Source organism: Ovis canadensis, chromosome 7 (genome assembly GCF_042477335.2).
Source record: "Ovis canadensis isolate MfBH-ARS-UI-01 breed Bighorn chromosome 7, ARS-UI_OviCan_v2, whole genome shotgun sequence".
NCBI classification, from domain to species: Eukaryota; Metazoa; Chordata; class Mammalia; order Artiodactyla; family Bovidae; genus Ovis; species Ovis canadensis.
In genome coordinates this window covers 111,931,505-111,955,294 of record NC_091251.1, presented here as the reverse complement: position 1 = coordinate 111,955,294, position 23,790 = coordinate 111,931,505, and the positions used below count along the sequence as shown (strand labels likewise).

Below are 23,790 nucleotides of genomic sequence, written 5' to 3'. Positions count from 1 at the left end.
CATCTCTCTGACCCGCAGACTTGTGGACACAACTCATCCTTTACATATTTGAGTCTGCCCCCTGTCATCCGTCCTTAGCGCCTCAGACGCCAAAAGACCCTTTTGTAATCAGAGTGATAAAGTCCCCGTAGACGTCAGGGGACGGAAAACTAGGAAGAACGTATGAAGATCTTTGTTCCCTTGATCTTTCTAATTTAAAAAATGCTTTTCGCGTGTATCTATTTCTATTACTATAGTTTAAGAAATGAAAGTAATGACTATTATGGTTGAAGCCAGATGTTTGCTCAGTTCGTTCAGTCTTTGGATAATTCAATTAAGCTTTGGCAGAGTTGCAGTAAATTCAGTTCATTTTAGCAAACAGGGCAACCCTTTGGCTGGCCCCCCGTTACTGTGGGCTCTACACAAACTGCGTTTTAGTTGCAATAAAGTGAGTGTGAGTGATCCAGATATGACTGCTGGGGAAATTAAAATTCACCGTGGAAGATGAGTAGGTTGGGCAGGTATCGTCCAAGAAGGAATTTCATGCTGGAGAAAGTAGAAGGTTTGGCTTACAAGGAGGGGAGTCGTGCCAGGTAAGGGGCACTGAGGTGGGATTCAGCAGGGCAGGTACCTATTCTTGGACAGGGATGGGTCGTGAGAGAATGGTCTTCATCTGGCTTCAGGCTGTAGGATGAACCAGAGCTGGTGCCTGGGAAGCCACATTAACTGTCCAAGGCTTAATCGAGGAGTCGTGTTTCCACAGTAAAGGAGACAGATGGGTGAAGAGGAAGTCAGAGCTTAGGACCGTTACACAGAAAGAATCTGATTGCCTCTGAGGCTGATTGGATATTGGGAAGCAGCGCCAAGAGAACTGTCTGTGAGCTCCCAGGGCTGGGAAGCCTGGATGGGTGGGAGAGCTGTCCATTAGCACCCAGCACCTATGGTGCAGATCAGGTGTTCGGTAAGTGTTTGATGACTGAGTAAATGGCCTGTCTTGTATTATGCTTCACCCTGGTGGTGGAGAACTAAGCATCAGAAGTGATTATGAGCTTAAAACCTGGAGATCTCCACGTCCCACCCCACCTCTTAGTGTAGATGGAGGACTGGAGTGGGAAGCAGTCCAGGCAGAGACTTGAGAGGATGCATGTGGCTGGGGGGCAGCCGGGCAAGGAGAGGGCAGGAGAGAGCCCGCAATCTGCAGCTCCATGAGAACAAGGGGAAGACGGGGTGTTTCAGGGAGACAGGGTGGACAGAAGTGTCAAGAAATAAGAGGTCTAAGTTTGATTTTGTCCTGGAGAAGAGCGCCTTGCTGACACTTGAGGAGCCTCAGGAAAGTGGCAGCAGGGGGTGCCATCTGGCAAAGACCTGAGTAGGGAGGCCATGTCTGTATCTTTGGTGAGACCGTAGACAAGAGCCTTCCCTCGGTTAGTTCCAGCGATGAGCCCCTCTGAAGGAAGCCTGCTTCTTAGCTGACTCGTGTTGTGTCAGAAAATGCCAGTATGTCATTAATACCTGTAGATCTAAAATGTACCTATTTCCACACTGTCACCCCAAAACATTATTTTTACAAACCATTTGAAGATAACATTTTTATTTTCTTTGATTCTACTCTTTCAAAATTTCGTTTATCCCTCTCGGAGATTTATTTCTAGGTCATTGATTCAGATTTCAAAACCAGCATTTCCTATGAGCTTATGTTATGCCTACTAGAGTTGAAATTCAAACATTTTCTGAGAGTAGCAACTGAAATAGCTTCAGAGACATTTTTCACATCCACCTTGTTTTTTTCCTTTGCTGATTGTATCTTTTCCAAAACACCCCAGATTGATAGCTCCTGGGATATAGTATGCCTGTAGTAACAACACAAGCTTTTGAGAATTGAGAAATATACTCTGTTTTTGTCCTGGTTCTTGAAGAGGTTCCTTTACTCCTGAGCAGAAGCTTCCAGCCAAGGCAAAAAGTGCGTAAGAACAGGAGTCACGGGACCTAGCTTCAGTTCCCTTCTTTGTTGTGTGGTCTTGGAGACTGCAGTAGAAGGTCAATTAGGTCTCTTTCAAAAAAAAAAAATCTCGGAAGATCCTTGTTGGTTATCCATTTTGCATAGAACAGTGTGTCGATGGACATGAGTCTGAGCAAGCTCCAGGAGTTGGTGATGGACAGGGAAGCCTGGCATGCTGCAGTCTATGGGGTCACAGAGTCGGACACAACTGAGCGGCTGAACTGAACTGTGTGGACATGTCAGCCTCAAACTCCCCAAACATCCCTTCCTGCCATCCTTCCCCCGCTTCCAGCAACCATGGACCTACGGTAGAGCCCAGGAAACTCTGCTCAGTGTGTGTGGCAGCCTGGGTGGGAGGGGAGTTTGGGGGAGAAAGGATGCGTGTGTATGGATGGCCGAGCCCCTCTGCACTCCACCTGGGGCTGTCACAGCATTGTTAATCAGCTGTGCTCTAAGATAAAGAAAAGTCTGTTTTCTTAAAACTGTCATGGAATGTGCTACCAAAAGAAAATAATGAAGTAAATCTCAGAATCCGTGAATATACTCTATCATCTAACTTAGTCATCAAGCCTACCGTATGGTGTGATCCCACATTTGGAGATGTTCTGTTTGCGGTGGAGCATCATCTGCCCCTTTGTTTGGCTGACTCTCTCATCCTTCTAACTGCCTGGTGTGTATTTTCTGGCATCCAGCAGCCCCCAGCCCCCACACCCCAGCACCCAGCACCTATGGTGCAGGTCAGGTGCTCGGTAAGGATTTGATGACTGAGTAAACGGCCTGTCGTGTATTATGCTCCACCCAGAACCATCAGACTAAGCATCAGAAGTGATTATGAGCTTAAGACCATGGAGATCTCCACGTCCCTCCCCGCCAGCCACCTTCAGTATTTGAGTTTCTATAAATTGGCCTTTCACATCCATACTTAAAAATATCTCCATCGGCCATGCTCATGTGAGAAGCGCTGATCTACCATCTGTGAGTTCCTGGAGGTCCCAGATTATGGTTTCTATCAGTTCATTCCCGGCCCCTGGGGTAATCTCTGCAGAAAGTAGGGACGCAGTGTTTGTGAACAAAATCTAAACGTTGAGATTAATGATAAATGAGAACAAAATGCTCCTTCTTCTGGCTGCAGATGTAACACCTTGAAACTTTAAATATACTACTCATAATACATTCTATTTTTTAAGAAATGAAATGAATTGAATGCCCAAATTACCAGTTCTGATAAATTTTAAAATTGATGGTTTGTCACCTAATAATGGTGGCTAGAACTCCTTTGCTTTATTTGCTTAATTCTTACAGTTTAGTGATGAGTCATTTCCTTTTATTATTACTTGCCTTCCCATATTGCTGTTGTTCAGTCGCTCGGTCATGTCTGACTCTTTGAGACTCCATGGACTGCAGCACGCCAGGCTCCCCTGTCCTTCACCGTCTCCCGGAGTTTGCTTACATCATGTCCACTGAGTCAGTGGTGTGCCGGGAGCCAGCACGGGAGATCCCACCAGGACAGGTCTTGCGGAGACACCTGATGGGGCAAGGTGAATCAGGTCTCGAGGGGTCCTCTGCCTGAGCATCTGCCCCGAAACCAAAATCTGTCTGCTTACTGTCTGCTATACTATACTCTTCTGACATTACAGGGGGCTATCCCCGACCACCTTTCTCTGGAAAAAGTTAACTCAGAGCTCCAACTGGTCTCCTGCGTATGAAAGGAGTGTCTCAGCTCAAATCCTTCTGATGGCTCTTTAACTTGCCTGACAGTTAGAGACTTTTACAACTTGTGATTGTTTACAGCCCCCCAACCGCGAGAGGCACGAAGCTTAAAACATCTCAATGATATAGAGCCTTTTAGAGCTAAGAATTAGTTTGGTGAAGGGTTTCATTGTTGAGTTAGTGTTTGCCGCCAGGCCTCCATATCCTTTATCTTTTAGGCACCTGGGAGGATATTAATCAATGTAGTCGGGATGCAGAAATAGGAATATAGTAGTTTTGATGTCAGCAACTCTAGACTTTGAGTTAATGAACTTTCTCTTTCTTATAAATCACTGTACTCCTCTTTCCTTGCTATAAATTGTTGTGTCCTTGCTATGTGAGAATGTAACCTTAATTAGTGCTTTCTGAGAGTGGCACCAGACTTTAGTAAGAACAACACTTTTAAGGCAAATAAGTTTTCTGGTTGATGGACCCTTATCAGAAAGGGCCATAAAATGCTAATAGGCCTCCTGGCCAGAAGATGATGTAAATCACCTAAGACCTGTGTATACAGATGGGTATGCATCAAGAAAGCCTGGGTCAGAGCTGCTGATCCTGCAAGACTTTGCTTTTACACTTATCTCTATGTACAACTAAAAGTATAAAAGCTTTTCCTGGAAAATAAAGGACGGACCAGTTTCTCGGGCCAGTTCCTGGAAAGACTGGTTCCCCCGTGTCTTCTTTTCTTTCTTACTCTATGTTCTGGCTGATTCCCATCTGGGGCATAGAGGTTCGCCATGTCTACTTATTTGCCTGGGCTTCTAAGACCCATGCGAGAGGGAGCCCAAGGCAGGGCACCCTCCGCTATTCAAGCGGGCGCCTGTGGCCCTACGTAGACGGTTCAAGTCCCTTGTCTCGGGGCTTTGTTGGCTTTCTACGTAAACCAAGGAATACAGCCTCTTTCTCTCCTCTATTCTCTTAACTGCAAACTCTTTCCTTATCTCTCTCTAAATCTATAAATCTCTCTCGCCACACCGTCCCCGCTTCGAATTACCCTGGATCCACCAGGGCTGGACCCCGACAGTGGTGTTATCTAATCACCTCATCCTCTGCTGCCCGCTTCTCCTTTTGCCTTCTGTCTTTCCCAGCATCAGGGTCTTTTCCAAGTATCTGCACCAGGTGGCCAAAGTATTGAAGCTTCAGCTTCAGCATCGGTCCTTCCAGTCAATATTCAGGGTTAATTTCCTTTAGGATTGAATGGTTTGATCTTGCCTTGCCATACACCTTGTTTTAAATTGTCTGTAAGAATGGGTCACAGCCGCCCACGCTGAGTGCGCCGGTTGCAGCCACCCACGCTGAGTGCGCCGGTTGCAGCCACCCGCACTGAGTGCGCTGGGTCGCAGGAATGGCCGAGAGGAGCTACCCAAGTCTGAGGTCAGGGGCGGCAGCCGGGAGGAGCTACCCTGCGTCCGAGGTCAGTGGTGGCCAGGAGGAGACACCTCGCATTCGAGGTCAGGGGCAGCGGCTGAGAGGAGCTACCCCGCTTCCAAGGCCAGGGGCGGTGGCCGGGGGGAGCTACCCCGTGTCAAGGTCAGTGGCGGCCGGGAGGAGACACCCTGCGTCCGAGGTCAGGGGTGGCCGGGAGAAGCCACCTCGCACCCGAAGTCAGGAGTGGTGGCCCTGAGGAGCCACCCCGTGCCTGAGGCCAGGGACAGTGGCCAGGAGGAGCCACCCTGGGCTGGAGGCCAGGGGCGGCGGCTGGGAGGAGCAACCCGAGGAGCTGTGGCTGCGTGGGCGTCGGAGGGCTGGGAGGAGCCATCCCACGTTGAAGGTCAGGAAGGGCACGGTAAGGAGATACCCCTCGTCCAAGGTAACGAACAGCGGCTGCGCTTTGCTGGAGCAGCCGTGAAGAGATACCCCACGCCCACGGTAGGAGAAACCCAGGTAAGATGGTAGGTGTTGCAAGAGGGCATCAGAGGGCAGACACACTGAACCATACTCACAGAAAACTAGTCAATCTAATCACACTAGGACCACAGCCTTGTCTAACTCAATGTAACCAAGCCATGCCTGCGGGGCAACCCAAGACGGGTGGGTCATGGTGGAGAGGTCTGACAGAATGTGGTCCACTGGAGAAGGGAATGGCAAGCCTCTTCAGTATTCTTGCCTTGAGAACCCCATGAACAGCATGAAAAGGCAAAATGATAGGATACCAAAAGAGGAACTCCCCAGGTCATTAGGTGCCCAATATGCTACTGGAGATCCGTGGAGAAATAACTCCAGAAAGAATGAAGGGATGGAGCCAAAGCAAAAACAATACCCACTTGTGGATGTGACTGGTGATAGAAGCAAGGTCTGATGCTATAAAGAGCAGTATTGCATAGGAACCTGGAATGTTAGGTCCGTGAATCAAGGCAAATTGGAAGTGGTCAGACAAGAGATGGCAAGAGTGAACGTCGACATTCTAGGAATCAGCGAACTAAAATGGACTGGAATGGGTGAATTTAACTCAGATGACCATTATATCTACTACTGTGGGCAGGAATCCCCCAGAAGAAATGGAGTAGCCATCATGGTCAACAAAAGAGTGAAATGCAGTACTTGGATGCAGTCTCAAAAACGACAGAATGATCTCTGTTTGTCTCCAAGGCAAACCATTCAATATCACAGTTATCCAAGTCTATGTCCCAACCAGTAATGCTAAAGAAGCTGAAGTTGAATGGTTCTATGAAGACCTACAAGACTTCTAGAACTAACTCCCCAAAAAGATGTCCTTTTCATTATAGGGGACTGGAATGCAAAAGTAGCAAGTCAAGAAACACCTGGGGTAACAGGCAAATTTGGCCTTGGAATGCGGAATGAAGCAAGGCAAAGACTAATAGAGTTTTGCCAAGAGAACGCACTGGTCATAGCAAGCACCCTCTTTCAACAACACAAGAGAAGACTTTACACATGGACATCACCAGATGGTCAACTCCAAAATCAGATTAATTATATTCTTTGCAGCCAAAGATGGAGAAGCTCTATACAGTCAGCAAAACAAGACTGGGAGCTGACTGTGGCTCAGATCATGAACTCCTTATTGCCAAATTCAGACTCAAATTGAAGAAAGTAGGGAAAACCGATAGACCATTGAGGTATGACCTAAATCAAATCCCTTATGATTCTACAGTGGAAGTAAGAAATAGATTTAAGGGCCTAGATCTGATAGATAGAGTGCCTGATGAACTATGGAATGAGGTTCATGTCTTTCTACAGGAGACAGGGATCAAAATCATCCCCATGGAAAAGAAAGGCAAAAAAGCAAAATGGCTGTCTGGGGAGGCCTTACAAATAGCTGTGAAAAGAAGAGAAGTGGAAAGCAAAGGAGAAAAGGAAAGATATAAGCATCTGAATGCAGAGTTCCAAAGAATAGCAAGAAGAGATAAGAAAGCCTTCTTTAGTGATCAATGCAAAGAAATAGAGGAAAACAACAGATTGGAAAAGACTAGAGATCTCTTCAAGAAAATGAGAGATACCAAGGGAACATTTCATGCAAAGATGGGCTCGATAAAGGACAGAAATGGTCTGGACCTAATGGAAGCAGAAGATATTAAGAAGAGGTGGCAAGAATACACAGAAGAACTGTACAAAAAAGAGCTTCATGACCCAGATAATCATGATGGTGTGATCACTCATCTAGAGCCAGACATCCAGGAATGTGAAGTCAGTGGGCCTTGGAAAGCATCACTACGAACAAAGCTAGTGGAGGTGATGGAATTCCAGTTGAGCTCTTTCAACTCCTGAAAGATGATGCTGTGAAAGTGCTGCACTCAATATGCCAGCAAATTTGGAAAACTCAGCAGTGGCCACAGGACTGGAAAAGGTCAGTTTTCATTCCAATCCCAAAGAAGAGTAATGCCAAAGAATGCTCAAACTACCGAACAATTGCACTCATCTCACATGCTAGCAAAGTAATGCTCAAAATTCTCCAAGCCAGGCTTCAGCAATATGTGAACCATGAACTTCCAGATGTTCAAGCTGGTTTTAAAAAAGGCAGATGAACCAGAGATCAAATTACCAACATCCACTGGATCATGGAAAAAGCAAGAGAGTTCCAGAAAAGCATCTACTTCTGCTTTATTGACTATGCCAAAGCCTTTGACTGTGTGGATCACAATAAACTGTGGACAATTCTGAAAGTGATGGGAATACCAGACCACCTGACCTGCCTCTTGAGAAATCTGTATGCAGGTCAGGAAGCAACAGTTAGAACTGGACATGGAACAACAGACTGGTTCCAAATAGGAAAAGGAGTACGTCAAGGCTGTATATTGTCACCCTGCTTATTTAACTTCTATGCATAGTCCATCATGAGAAACGCTGGACTGGAAGAAACACAAGCTGGAATCAAGATTGCCGGGAGAAATATCAATCACCTCAGATATGCAGATGACACCACCCTTATGGCAGAAAGTGAAGAGGAACTAAAAAGCCTCTTGATGAAAGTGAAAGTGGAGAGTGAAACAGTTGGTTTGAAGCTCACATTCAGAAAACAAAGATCATGGCATCCGATCCCATCACTTCATGGGAAATAGATGGGGAAACAGTGGAAACAGTGTCAGACTTTATTTTTTTGGGCTCCAGAATCACTGCAGATGGTGACTGCAGCCATGAAATTAAAAGACGCTTACTCCTTGGAAGAAAAGTTATGACCAACCTAGATAATATATTCAAAAGCAGAGACATTACTTTGCTGACTAAGGTCCGTCTAGTCAAGGCTATGGTTTTTCCAGTGGTCATGTATGGTTGTGAGGGTTGGACTGGGAAGAAGGCTGAGCGCCGAAGAATTGATGCTTTTGAACTGTGGTGTTGGAGAAGATTCTTGAGGGTCCCTTGGACTGCAAGGAGATCCAACCAGTCCATCCTAAAGGAGATCAACCCTGGGATTTCTTTGGAAGGAATGATGCTGAAGCTGAAACTCCAGTGCTTTGGCCACCTTATGCGAAGAGTTGACTCATTGGAAAAGACTGTGATGCTGGGAGGGATTGAGGGCAGGAGGAGAAGGGGACGATAGAGGATGAGATGGCTGGATGGCATCACGGACTCGATTGACGTGAGTCTGAGTGAACTCCGGGAGTTGGTGATGGACAGGGAAGCCTGGCGTGCTGCAGTTCATGGGGTTGCAAAGAGTCGGACATGATTGAGCGACTGAATTGAACTGAAGAACTCACAACCTATCAGTCTCTTTCAGTGAGATAATTCTGGTATTTGAAGCTATAGTTTCTTGATAGGTTGTGATGTGAACCAGCATTAACTGAGTCACCTCACAGCTCGTGATCATATCATATTTCTTTGCTCCAGAGAAGAGAGATGGCATTGGTTTTTAAATAAGAATATTATGCTATCCTGAATACAAAGCCCTTATCATTAATACCGTATTGGCCTGTGTCTTATTTATTTTTGAGTAACAAAAAACCGTGAGTCTTAGCAGATAAAGCGATAAACATTTCGTATCTCATGTAATACCTGTGGGTTGGGAATCTGGGAATGACTGAGCTGCTGGTCCTGGCTTCCCTTGCCTCTCGTAAAGTTACACTCAGGATGTCAGCTGGGACTGCCGTCATCTGAAGGGCTGACTGGGGCCAGAGGACTCCCCCCCCAGGTGGCCCCCGCAGATGTTGGCATCCTGGTGCCTCTCATCCTCATGAGGCCCGCTGTCAGAGCTGTGGGAGTGTCTTCACGGTAGAGGGACCATCAGGTGTTTTGTTGGTGATTTCATACATGAACTTTCAGGAAGAAAAGAGAAAGGTTATGTCAGTAGCAGTGGTCAGCCTAAATGTGGGTTAAAAAAAATAAACAATACCCAGCTTAACAAAAGTGGTAAGTAAGCCAGGTATCAGGTGTTTACACAATTACCCTGTTTCAGAGAAGTTCTCTTTCAGCTCTCCTCCATCAGCCCAGTCTTCTGTCTCATGAAACTTGCTCACACCCTGGTTCTGGCCTTCCTGTGCTGCCGCGCTCCTTGGTCCGTGTCTGTCTGCCCACTAGCCTCCTGGTTCTGGCCTTCCTGTTCTGCACACTCCCTGGTCCGCGTCTGTCTGCCCACTAGCCTGCATGTGTGAGGCGCAGAGCTGTGACTTCATCCCTGAATCAGATGCTCAAGGCGGTGCCTGGCCCTGAGCAGAGCTTCACTGTCCGCTGACCTCCACGAGCCTCATCCAGCTGAACACCGTTGTCTCCCTCTTCTCTATAAGACTGTGTAACTTGATTGAAGGTCTGCAGTTAGTAAGTGGCAGAGTTTGGGGCTCAAAGTTAGGTCTCAGTTTGGTTCATCAGCTAAGATGGGGTTGTGAAGGTTCTCAGAGTCACCTGTGTGTCAGGAGGCCTCAAATGTCGTCCTCGGGAAAAGTTTCTTACGAGATATCTCTGTATTTACCCAGAATGAATCACTATGGTTTAAGCGAGATTGCTCGAAGGAGACAGTTTTGTTTTGTTTTTTTAACCAAATAAAAGAATATTGAAAATAAGCTGGCCTATTGCATGTGGGCTACAAACCAGTTTTTGGTGTTAACTGATGTGCTTTCATCTCTAAGCGGTATGCAAAAAAGCTCTCACACCTAGAGTGCTGTGGGAAAGTCTCTTTCTCTTTTCCACTTTTTTCAGGGATTCCACCCAGGTTGATGTTAAAGAATTGAACATAGTGTTTAGATATGAAGTTGTTCAGTCGCTCAGTCGTGTCTGACTGTTTGTGCCCCCATGACCGCAGCGTGCCAGGCCTCCCTGTCCTTCACCATCTCCTGGAGCTTGCTCAAACCCATGTCCACTGAGTCGGTGATGCCATCCAACCATCTCATCCTCTGTCATCCCCTTCTCCTCCTGGCTTCAATCTTTCCCAAAGGCAAAAAGATAGGACACTGAAAGATAAACTCCCCAGGTCAGTAGGTGCCCAGTATGTTACTGACGAAGAATATGCTTCTGGAGAAATAGCTCCAGAAGCAATGAAGAGGCTGAGCCAAAGCGGAAACAACACCCAGTGGTGGATGTGACTGGTGATGGAAGTAAAGTCCGATGTTGTAAAGAGCAATACTGCATAGGAACCTGGAACGAAAGGTCCATGAATCAGGGTAACTTGGAAGAGGTCGAACAGGAGTTGGCAAGAGTGAACATGGACATCTTAGAACTAAAATGGACTGGAATGGGTGAATTAACTCAGATGACCATTATATCTGCTACTGTGGGCAGGAATCCCTCAGAAGAAATGGAGTAGCCATCATGGTCAACAAAAGAGTCCGAAATGCAGTACATGGGTGCAATCTCAAAAACAACAGGGTGATCTCTATTCATTTCCAAGGCAAAGCATTAAATATCACGGTGATCCAAGCCTATGCCCCAACCAGTAATGCTGAAGGAGCTGAAGGTGAACGGTTCAATGAAGACCTACAAGACCTTCTAGAACTAACACCAAAAAAAGATGTCTTTTTCATCATAGGGGACTGGAACACAAAAGTAGGAAGTCAAGAGATACCTGGAGTAACAGGCAAGTTTGGCCTTGGAGTACAGAATGAAGCAGGGCAAAGGCTAATAGAGTTTTGCCAAGAGAACACACTGGTCATAGCAAGCACCCTCTCCCAACAACACAAGAGAAGGCTGTACACATGGACATCACCAGATGGTCAACACTGAAATCAGATTGATTATATTCTTTGCAGCCAAAGATGGAGAGGCTCTATACAGTCAGCAAAAACAAGACCAGGGGCTGACTGTGGCTCTGATCATTATTGCAAAATTACAGATATGAAGTTGGAGATCAGTAAATGAGGAGATTGTTATGGATCCCCTGACTAAACTGATCACTATAGGAAGCCTTCCTGCAAAGGTCTAGGTCCTAAACTAAGGGCTCAGTGGATGAGCACGTGCATTCAAGTGGTGGCTAATGTGTGAATTACCATGGGGACGGGGTGTGCGGTGGAGGGGTGGAGAGGCTGAGCGTGGCCCCCAGGCCCCTGGCCTGGGGATCTGAGTGAATGGTGGCCCCGCTCAGTGTGACGGGGACACAGGCAGGGGAGGGGAGAGGGTTTGATGATGATGTCAGCTTGGGGCGCGTCCGTGGGACAGCCAGGGCAGGTGTTCCGTCTAGACGTGGACCTCTAGGTCTGATGGCTACAGCAAAGAGGAGTCGCCAGGCTCTCTGGGAGAGGGCCTGGGGCTTAGCTGTGTCTCATGATGGTTCATGGATTGTTGGTGTAGAAAGAGCTTCGGGGCACAGGCAGCCTTTCTTGGCTGTGCTGACCTTTTGAGACTCTCGGTGTGGATCGTTGCAGCTCAGTGTCCCAGACAGACTGGGGGAGAGTGGGTGCGCTCTTGCTTGTGGATGTAGATGGGAGCTGCCGCATTTCCTGGCCGATGAGGGCCCAGCACTCTGCCAAGTCTTGCAGAGGCTGCTAAGTGATGCTTGCTTCTACTCATGGCTTGGCAATCTTAAACACCTCCTTTTTTTTTTTTAATTTGCTATTAGCTTTCAATGATGTTGGTATCTGTTCTGAAATGTCATTCAATTTCTTTTTTAAAAGAAAGCACAAATTCTTCTTTTATTTTCTTGGGAATATGCTTGTTAATAAACTTGGTTCTTCCATGTGGCTGTTGACGTAGGTGGTTGTAGTGAGACCTCTTTGATTAGTCATTTATTGTCTGAGTCTATGAATTATTTCAGATGTTCTGTTTCTCTCTGTCTTGATCCAAAGAGTTATCTTGAGACAACGCACTTTGCTTCTATTATATTCGGTAAAACTTCACAGCTTATTCTCTTTTTTTGTGCTAATCTGATAGCATAATTAAAACGTCTGACTTCAGTTCTTTCCTTACAAATACTGCCCAGCTCTTCTGCCTTTAATTAACTGAAATCATTCTTATGTAAACGAATACCAATTGCAGATTGTATTACCTATCCTCCTTTCTTACGAGAATTTAAGTACACCCCTTGTTTGCTAAATTATAGTCTTGAAGAAGCAAGTGACATATTTTGTCATTTTGTACGATGCCAATGGCAAGCAAAGGCTCCCTTCTGTGTTTTCATTCTTGTTACACCTTTTATTTAATATTCATTTGCAAAGCCAGTGTGGGCAGGAAGAGGGGAGACGGGCCTTAGAGTCACACCAACTTGAAACTCAGCTCGGCCACTTTTCAGTGGCGCCACTTTGGATAAATTGCTTCACTACTTCCGGGCCTTGGTTTCCTTGTAGGGAAATGAAGGTGATGGTATCTGCCTCGAGGATTGTGGACATTCAGTAACACAGTGCAAACCACATGCTTGGCACAGAGCCTGCCGTGTAACAGGTGCCCAGTAAACGCCGTCAATATCTATGTTGACACAGTAGAAGGTGTTCTCTTAGCCAGTTCAGCAGCTTAACGGAAGCTTCCAGTCCTTATCCAGAGCCACCTGGTGTGTGCCTGCAGCGTGCTGAGCATTTGTGACCAGAAGCGTCCCTGCAGCGCCGTCACGCGTGTCTGCTCCAACTTCCTGAGCGGTTTTCATCCCCACACCTCGTCTATGTTGTTTGTTCTCAAACCTCCTTATGCCAGCTGAACTTGTCCTTGTAATTAGGTGATTTAATTAAATATTAAGCGAACAGAATGTCAGTACAAAAAGACAGATGCTTTTTCTATTAAAAAAAAACATAAGTTTTGGAAAGACTTAATAAAAGTAACTCAATAAATTGAACAAAAACTTCTGAGGACGTCGAGTGGTCATTCTCACAGAGACAGAAAGTAGAATCGTGGTTGCCAGGGACTGCAGGGGAGGGAAACGGAGAGTTCTTCTTCAATGGGGACCGAGGTTCAGCCGCAGCATTTCTGGAGATGCATGGTGGTGATGACTGCGAAATGAGTGTGCCACTTAATATGACTGAGCTGAGATGGTAAATTTTATGTCATGTGTATTTTGTTACAATTTTAAAGACTGTTTTAATCTGTCACACGAGCTGTGGGTTGGAGAGCTGTTAGGGCCTGGCGAGCAGGGGATCTAAAAGCTGGAGGAATCCCGCATCTAGGTGGTTTTCTAGTGGTCTTTTAAGGTTTCTTATTTTCAGGAACCTGAAATTGGACATTGTAGGTAATTCGTCTTAGGTGTGGTTCATTCGAGAAAGAGAACAAGTCCTGCTGATCCGTGTACCATTTCTTAAAGATGAGGCTTTGGCGTAGATCAGAGCGTAAGGAAATGACACATGTATATTTAAAATGTTAAGTCACACGTTTAAGTCACGTGTGTGTCTTAGGTTGGGCTCCTGGGGAATAAACTGAGATGGAGATGTGCAGGAAGCTCGTTGGGGAGTGAGCGCTCTCGGATCCAGGCCTGGATGAGAGTGAGGGAGGGAGGACCGAGAGAAAGAGAGAGGATGCCCGGGGGGAGACGGGTGCCAGCCACTCTCCAGAGATGTGCAAATGCTCAGTAAATCTTTAATCCACTTTTCTGTTGACGGGAGGAGCTATGTTCCCTCCCTGTGCTTTGGCTGGAGGCCAAACTATGGTAGGGTTAATGGTGAAGTGAAGTCGCTTAGTCGTGTCCAACTCTTTGCGACCCCATGGACTGCAGCCTACCAGGCTCCTCCATCCATGGGATTCTGCAGGCAAGAATACTGGAATGGGTTGCCATTTCCTTCTCCAGGGGATCTTCCTGACTCAGGGATTGAACCCAAGTCTCCTGCACTGGAAGCAGACGCTTCAACCTCTGAGCCACCAGGGTTAATGGTGACCGCCTTCAAAAGGGCTTATGCCACCAGGTGCTATCACTCCCAGGGTTGTTGTATTCAGTGCCCCGACCCACGCCTCCCCCAGAGGCTCCCAGACACTCGCAGGTGGGTCTGGCCCCATCCCTCGCAGGGCCGCTGCTCCTTTCTCCTGGGCCCTGGTGTGCGCAGGTTCTGTCTGTGCCTCCCAGAGTCTGTCTCCCCAGCCCTGTGGAATCCTGTAATCGAACCCCACTGGCCTCCAAAGTCAAATTCCCTGGGGCTTCTCAGTCCCTTTGCTGGATTCCCAGATAACCAGAATGGTGTGGTTGCTCACCTAGAGCCAGACATCCTGGAATGTGAAGTCAAGTGGGCCTTAGGAAGCTTCAGTATGAACAAAGCTAGTAGAGGTGATAGAATTCCAGTTGAGCCATTTCAAATCCTCAAAGATGATGCTGTGAAAGTGCTGCCAGCAAATTTGAAAAGCTCAGCAGTGGCCACAGGACTGGAAACAGTTAGTTTTAATTCCAATCCCAAAGAAAGACAATGCCAAAGAATGCTCAAACTACCGTACAATTGCACTCATCTCACAAGCTAGCAAAGTAATGCTCAAACTTCTCCAAGCCAGGCTTCAGCAATACACGAACCATGAACTTCCAGATGTTCAAGCTGGATTTAGAAAAGGCAGAGAAACCAAAGGTCAAATTGCCAACATCCATTGGATCATAGAAAAAGCAAGATAATTCTAGAAAAACATCTACTTCTGCTTCATTGACTATACGAAAGGCTTTGACTGGGTGGGCCACAAGCTGTAGAAAATATTTCAAGAGATTGGAATACCAGACCACCCTACCTGCCTCCTGAGAAACCTGTGTGCAGGTCAAGAAGCAGCAGTTAGAACTGGACATGGAACAATGGACTGGGTCCAAATTGGGAAAGGAGTACGTCAAGGCTGTATATTGTCACCCTGCTTATTTAACTTATATGCAGAGTACATCATGAGAAACGCTGGGCTGGATGAAGCACAAGCTGGAATCAAGATTGCCGCGGGAAATATCAATAACCTCAGATAGGCAGTTGACACCACCCTTATAGCAGAAAGCAAAGAGAAACTAAAGAGCCTCTTGATGAAAGTGCAAGAGGAGAGTGAAAAAGCTTAAAACTCAACATTCAGAAAACTAAGATCATGGCATCCGGTCCCATCACTTCATGGCAAATAGATGGGGAAACAGTGGAAACAGTGGCAGACTTTATTTTCTTGGACTCCAAAATCACTGCAGATGGTGATTGCAGCCATGAAATTAAAAGATGCTTGCTCCTTGTAAGAAAAGCTATGACCAACCTAGACAGCATATTAAAAAGCAGAGACATTACTTTGCCAACAAAGGTCCGTCTAGTTAAGGCTATGGTGTTTCCAATAGTCATGTATGGATGTGAGAGTTGCACCTTAAAGAAAGCTGAGCACCTTTGAACTGCTTGTTGGAGGAGATTCTTGAGAGTCCCTTATATTGCAAGGAGATCCAACCAGTCCATCCTAAAGGAAGTCACCCTGAATATTCATCAGAAGGACTCATGCTGAAGCTGAAACTCCAATACTTTGGCCACCTGATGCAAAGAACTGACTCATTTGAAAAGACCCTGCTGCTGGGAAAGATTGAAGGCAGGAGGAGAAGGGGATGACAGAGGATGAGATGGTTGGATGGCATCACTGACTTGATGGACATGAGTTTGAGCAAGCTCTGGGAGGTGGTGATGGACAGGGAAGCCTGGCGTGCTGCAGTCCATGGGGTCTCAAAGAGCCAGATAACTGAGCAGCTGAACTGAACTGAATTGACTTTTAGTCCAGATGGCTTCAGACAAGAGCGTCTTCACTGTTTATGCATGCTCTTCTGAAAGTCTCACTGCATTTAATCATTACATACACCAGGTGTCCCCTTTGTGATATAGTAAGACTGTGAGGCTTAATCGCAGTAGATAAATGTGTGGGATGTGTTTAATGCTCAAATGATGTTTGGGACTCCATCAGCTTCTAAATACTTTCCAGAATAAATTTCAAGATCCATGAAACTTCAGCATTTTGCTTCTTACATTTCCAGACTCTTTTTTTTTTTTTTGACATTTGATTACTTTGCGTGGGGGATCGCTCAAGCTCTCCATGTTTGTGCCAAAGGTCACCTTCCTCTCACGCCGTGTGGCTGTAGTTTTCTGTTTCCGGATTCTTCCGTGTCTCTCCATCTGCCACAGTAACCGACCACGCCTGCCCCGTTACATTTTCCATTTAGGCCCGCATCTTAGTACTCACCCCCAGGCTGTTGACGTGAATGATGGCCAATGTCCAGGATGCCCCAATTTCCTTCTTAGATGCGCTCTTCCAGCCCTTAAAAGAGAAGTCCTGCGTGTGTCATTGTTTGGGGGGCGGGGGGGGGGGGTTGTTTGTTTTGTTTCCATTGTTGGTTTTGTTTTTATTTAACAGTGTGTGCGCGTACAGCGCCGCAGCGGTAACTGCACTCTCGGCACCGCAGCCGTAACCGCATTCACGTTGTTGTGCAAACCAACCTGTAGAACCTTTTCACTTTGCAAACGGAAACTCCCATTTGCCTTCTCCCCAGCCCTGGCCAGCCACCATTCGCTTTTGTGTTTCTGTGAGCTAGACTACACGAGGTACTTCGTATGAGTGGAATCTTACAGCGTTTCTCATTTGGGGCCGGCTTATTTCTGTCGGCAGCACGTCCTCAAGGGCCGTCTGCATTTAGAAGGCCGAGTAGTATTCTGTCGTGTGTCTGTTCCGCATTTGGCTTATCCCGTCGTCTGGCAGTGGACATCCGGGTCGTGTCCACCTTTTGGTTATTGCGAATGAGACTCGTGAATGTGAGTGTGCACCGTTTTATTTTTAAGTGCAGACATATATTTTCATTTCTAGCAGCTCGCCATGCCCCAAATTGTAAATGGTAAAGAGGGCGTCTGACTTCCTTTGCGAGCGGGGCCATAAATACAGCGCAAGGATACTGTGATTACCCCACGGGGTCTCATTTTCCTTCCGCGCGGGCTCCTGCTGACCTTTTAGTAAGAATACTATTCAGTCTCATTTCTATAATACTTAGGCCTTCATTTAGCCATGTTTTGTTGTTTCCCTTGGTTTCAAATTTTATCTCTTTATGCGAACTGGGAACTGAAGCCTTTCATTTGACTTGTGATCTTGTGCGTTCTGGAAGCTCATACATGTAATCATGGAACAAATAAAGCAGCTGGAAGAACTCTTTCCTGAACAAAACCCAAGTGGGGCACTTGGGTGCGAGCCAGGGTTTCCGCAGCTACCGAGGGAGATGCGAAAAGGCTGCCTTCATGACAACACCGACAAATCCTTCTGGCCCCAGAGGAAAGTCCTTTAGGCAATAAGCAGAGAGAGGGCAGGGACCTTTACACGTTTCATTGCCTGACCACAAAACAAAGTATTTATGGGAGCCTTCCAAGGTCTCTGCCTGTGTTAGTCCCTCAGTCGTGTCCGACTCTTTGCGACCCCACGGACTGTCGTCCGCCAGCCTCCTCTGTCTGTGGGATCCTCCAGGCAAGAATACAGGAGTGGGTTGCCATGCCCTCCTCCAGGGGATCTTCCAGACGCAGGGATTGAACACGCGTCTCTTACGTCTCCTGCGTTGGTGGGCGGGTTCTTTACCACTAGCGCATCTGTGGCTTCGCGCTCAGCCATAGTGGGAAACTCAGGGCTGTTGGGTCTGATCCTGGCCTCCCGCTAAACGTGCTCTGTGATCCCAGGGCAGACACTGAGTTTAACTCCCTGGGGTTCCATTCTTCCAACCAAAATTCAGAACTGTATTGTGTGTGTACATGTAACTACTGAACAACTAACTAACGATACACAAAGTCCTCTGTTAACTGCTCCTTAATAGAGGAAAACGTCTAACGTCCTGCAGTGATCAAATCAAAATTTCACTGGACATCTTAAAAAGATCGGTTATTTATTGTATTTGTGTATATACCCTGATGCTGGGAAAGATGGAAGGTGGGAGAAGGGGACGACAGAGGATGAAATGGTCGGATGGCATCACCGACTTGATGGACGTGAGTGTGAGTAAGCTCTGGGAGTTGGTGACAGGGAGGCCTGGCGTGCTGCAGTCCGTGGGGTCCCACAGAGTCGGACACAACTGAGCGACTGAACTTAACTGATGAATGTACATACACATAGGTCTGAACTGACACGTTCGAAGGCAAAAAGCTTGGAAGGGAGGTATGGTTTTAGAAATATAGAAAGTGAAGTTGCTCAGTCGTGTCTGACTCTTTTCGACCCCATGGACTATAGCCTACTAGGCTCCTGCACCCATGGGATTCTCCAGGCAGGAGTACTGGAGTGGGTTGCCACTGCCTTCTCCAGGACACCTTCCCGACCCAGGGGTTGAACCTGGATCTCCCGCACTGCAGGCAGACGCTTTGCCGTCTGAGCCCCCAGGGAAGCCCTAGAAATGAAGAGCAGCATCGCAGTTTTTAACCGTTTATCCGTCCATTCAGCCAACGTGGACGGATGCCTGGGTCAGGGCTTCTCAAACTTGTGGCGCGTGAGCCTCGCATGGAGGTCGTTTTGATCACATGCTCCTGGGCCCCGTGCTCAGAGTCTCCAGTTCAGTAGATATTGTAGCAGGGCCTGAAAACCTGCATGTCTGCAAGCCCAAGTAATACTGATCCCGCTGGTGTGCAGACCCTGCTTTGGGGACCCAAGTTCCAGAGACACTGAGAACTCCAAAGTGAAGAAGGCGCAGTCATGTCCTTAGGGCAGAAAGGGCTAATGTTAATGCTCTACGTTGCTGTGACCTTATTAGTCACGTTGTATCACTGTGTGTGTACAGATGTGTTTCCAAGGCATATCAGAGCCCATAGCACATACAAAGGCATGGAAACTGAAGTCACAAGACACATTCAGGGATGTGGAGTCTGTGTCACCAGAGCAGAGGGCGCACAGCTGGCCAGGGCGTGGAGTTTTTTTGGGGGGAGGGGGGCATGTGGCAGGAGAGGTGTCAAGAACTAGATAGAGCTCTGATCACAGTAGATGTTGGGTGCCCTGAGGAATTTGATTGTTTTCCTAACAATCAAAGGAAATGGAAAAGGGAAAATTTGAAAATTCACGAGAGCTCCTGAGAAGGTAGAGTTACGGATAGTGAAGACTTTAGTCAAATATAATTGTTAACCTGATCATCTTTCTGGAATCACACTTTAGTTGGAAGTTAATCTTTCTGGTGTCTGATTTCTTCAGTTCTGGTAATTTTTGTGTACCATAAGATGAGTTGGCTTCCCTGATAGCTCAGTTGGTAAAGAATCCGCCTGCAATGCAGGAGACCCCAGTTTGATTCCTACGTCTGAAAGATCTGCTGGAGAAAGGATAGGTTACCCACCCCAGTATTCTTGGGCTTCCCTTGTGGCTCAGATGGTAAAGAATCCACCTGCAATGCAGGAGACCTGGGTTCGATCCCTGGGTTAGGACGATCCTCTGGAGAAGGGACAGGCTACCCACTCCAGTGTTCTGGCCTGGAGAATTCCATGGACTATACAGTCCATGGGGTCACAAAGAGTTGGACACAACTGAGCAACTTTCACTTTCACTCACTTAAGATGAATTACATGGGATTAAAAATGACCTGTTTTCCTTAGTTCTGGAGGAAAAGAGCCTCCTCATTGAAGTACTGGATTAAGCCAGACTTGGAGCTTAATTCATTAACCCTACTCAAATTCATTGGAAAAGACCCTGATGCTGGGAAAGATTGAGGGTGGGAGGAGAAGGGGGTGACAGAGGATGAGATGGTTGGATGGCATCACTGACTCGATGGACATGAATTTGAGCAAGCTCCGGGAGGTGGTGATGGACAGGGAGGCCTGGCGTGCTGCCGTCCATGGGGTCACAGAGTCGGAACCAGCTTAGCAACTGAACAGCAACAATAACTCAGACATTTTAGCTTGCTGAGCCAATGTTTTAATGTCGCCCAGTTTAGTCCTGGGAGGTGTGACTCCTCCAAGGCCACGTAGCTAGGTGGTAATGTGTCTAGGAAAAAGGCAGGCACTGTAGCGGAGTGAACCGCTTTCCTTCCCACCCGCTCCAGGGAGCACCTCCTAGCACACCCCATGCCTTCTCCCCTCGCCCTCATGCGGCGTCCCCTTCTCCCCTCGCCCTCACGCGGCGTCTCCCCTCGGCAGTGTGCTGCCCTTTTGTTCATTGTCTGCCCCCCCTCACGTCAGTGTCCCGGGGGCAGGGACGCCTGTCCGCCTTGCTCACTCACGTCTCCCCAGCTCCCAGAACAGGACTGGGCACACAGTAGGTGCTTCTGCTGGTTGAACACAAGAGTAGACGCTGCCAGCTCCTCTCAGTGGGGTTCACTGCCATCAGCAGGGGTCACCTGTGTACGGGGGATGGTGGCCCAAGGCCCTTCCCTCCCGAGGGGGCAGAGACTGAGCTCAGGGTGCCAGCCGGTCTGCCCCGAGCAGCGTGTACCCTTCATTAGATCCCTGGGTCAGGCTGCAGGGTTTCAACAGGAGGGAGGTGGCTCCCCAGCTGAGCCCACAAACCCTGGGTCCCTGCTGACCCGGAAGTTACCGGTGAGGAGCCCAGAGCTGATCCACAGGCCTCTGAAGGCTCTGGTCTTCCTATGGCCTCTGTCCCCAGCCCTCTCCCAGCACCCGTATGGGGCAGAGTCCAGAGAAGTGAGCGGGAGGAGGGTCTGTTATTCAAATGCCAAGCATTCACCAAGTGCCTACACTGCCAGCCACAGTTCTAGGCTCGGGGGGGTGCAGCAGGGAATGAAAAGAGCTTCCCTGCCCTCAGGAAGCTTATGCTCTGGTGGGGAGAGCAGAGGAAAACAATGAATAACCGTGTGGTGTATGTTAACCGAAGTGCGAGGTGAAGGAAACAGGATAAGCAGCTGCGGAGGGGCAGAAAGGGCTTGTTTTCCTGAGACTCGTCCACAGGAGGAGACCCCAGGCAGGCAGGAGGAACAGTGAGTGGGCTGCCGCAGTGGTCTTGCTAAGGATCGATGCTGGCCTGGGCCGGGCAGTGATGGACGTGGTGGTGGTCAGGTCCTGGTTGCCTGAGGAAGGTGCAGGCAGCGAGCTGGGATGCGAGGAGCCCGGTGGCTGGATACAGGTGAAAGTCAAGGAGGACTCTCAGCTTGGGGCCTGAGAAGCTGGAAGGATGGAGAGGGGACCCCAGGGGAGAAACTGTTTTCGGAGGAAGGTCAGGGGGTCAGCTTTGGCCACGATGCCTTTACACACCGAGGGAATGTCAGGTAGAAAGATAGGTCCCAGGCTGAACTAGAGAGAGACACCTGGGAGCTCCCGGTGGACAGAAGATGGGCCCCGGGCGGCGCCCACATCCCGACCCCAGACTCTGAGTGTGCCGCCGTACCCGACAAGGAGAAAGCACAGTCGTACCTGGAATAGGGTGGCTGCTGCTGCTGCTAAGTCACTCAGTCGTGTCCGACTCTTCACGACCCCATGGACCGCAGCCTACCAGGCTCCTCTGTCCATGGGATTTTCCAGGCAAGAGTATTGGAGTGGGGTGCCATCGCCTTCTCCAATAGGGTGGCTAACCAGCAATAAGATGATCCTGGAAGATCCAGGTGAACCCAGGGTAATTGCAAGCGTTCTTTAATGGGGAAGCTGGAGGCAAGAGAGTCAGAATCAGGGAAATGGCAGCAGGGGGAGGACTCAGGCCGACAGGACTCGCTCTGAAGGTGGAGGAAACGGGCCACAGACAAGAGACGCCGGCAGCTTCTAGAACCTGAGACAGCATGGGCATGGACTCCCCCAGAGAGCCACAGAAGGGAAGGCGGCCCCCACCACCTCACTCATAGCCCCATGAGACACATTCCAGCCTTCTGACCTCCACAGCTGTAATGTGATAGACGCATGCCGCTGTAAACCACGCACAGAACCGTCTGCCTGTTCTCCATTACAGTCCAGGCTCTTTTTTTCTGTGCAGCCACCATCCTTGTCCAGAATGGTCTATCATTGTGAGCAACTGGAATGCAAAGACACTGACAATGAAATGGATCTCACAAAAATAGGTTTTCTTATTACAAAAGCAACACATGCTTCTTACAGAAAACTATAGACCAAAAAGACGCACACCACCCCACCCGTTACTTAGAAAATCACCGTTGAAACCCCTGGGCATCAGCTTCCCAGAGCCCCTTCTATCCGCACTGAGGTAGGGTCACGCCACGTGTGTTTTGGAAACCGGTGTAATTTGTGTAAGCCGTCTGCCAAGTGTCACACTTGGCGCTGTTCCAACTTAACTCCTGTGGCTTCGCATTTAGCCTCTCCCGAGCAACCCCTGTGGGGAAGGTCCACGCTGAACGGTGAGAAGAACCGGGTCAGCCCGGGGGACACGGCGGCTGCAGGGACGGTGTCCCGGGCCAGGGGCCCCCAGGTGGGGGGCCACAGCGCCTGGAGCAGCGGGGAGCTCTGCACTCAGTGGAGCATGGAGGGGAGGCTGAGCGGGGAGCCCGAGAGGCTCAGGTCTGCAGCCGTCGCCAAGCGGGATCCCTTTTCACACGGATCGTCTCAGCCCAGCCCTGTTCTCACAGCCTGACTTTGACCCCGTTGTTTCTGACTCCCGGTCTAAAGGAACAGCGTCTGGGCCTTGTGGCCCATGAGCCCACTGCAGCCTGTCGTGCGGTCCCTGGGTCAGGAAGACCCCCTGGAGAAGGAAGGCGCCCACTCCAGTACTCTTCCCTGGAGAACCCCACGGACAGAGGAGTCTGGCAGGCTACAGTCCATGGGGTCGCAAAGAGCTGGGCATAGCTGGGCGATTTGCACTTTCACTCTTGAAGCAGAGTCGAAGTAAAGGTCATCAGGATTGAGAAGATTGAGGGACTCGAGGCCTAGAATTGTGGTTGAGACCCCGCACTGGGGTCCTTCCTGAGCCTTCATCTGACGAGACTGCATCTTTTTGTCTGTCTTTGTTATTAGTCCAGATGTTTCTATCTCAAGGGGTCCCTCCCAGTCAGCGCATAAACGCCCCTGTTGGGCAGGATACCAACACTGCTTTCCTTGGCCTGTTCCAAGCAATAGGGATTGACCAGGGGCCAGCTTGGAGATTCAAGCAAGGCTTCCTTGGCGCTCCTGCGCGGGCTGCAGGAGAGCGTGCCAACGAGTAGCGGTTCCCCTGCTCGCCCGTCGGGGTGGGGCGAGGGCTGTGTCAGGGGCCGGGCTGGTCTGCCCACCCCTTGGTGCCGCTGTGTGCGGGGGGCCGGGGGCAGTACCGGGCTTCTGCTCCCCACACCTACTGTGTGCTCCCAGCTCTTCAGAAATGGCAGTTGGGTTTTTTGGTCCTTTTTTGTATCTTTTGGTCCAGAATTTGCCCCAGCTGTGCGTGCACATGATTATTTTTAGTCCCATATAGTTTCCTTGTATGTTGTAGCT

The 23,790-nt window shown here is 48.6% G+C and overlaps 1 protein-coding gene across 3 annotated transcripts in view; it reads left to right on the top strand.

The window, feature by feature from the left end:
• The window catches only part of EFCAB11 (EF-hand calcium binding domain 11), a 173,643-nt gene that overhangs the window by 89,848 nt on the left and 60,005 nt on the right, over nucleotides 1–23,790 (top strand). The window lies entirely within an intron of this gene.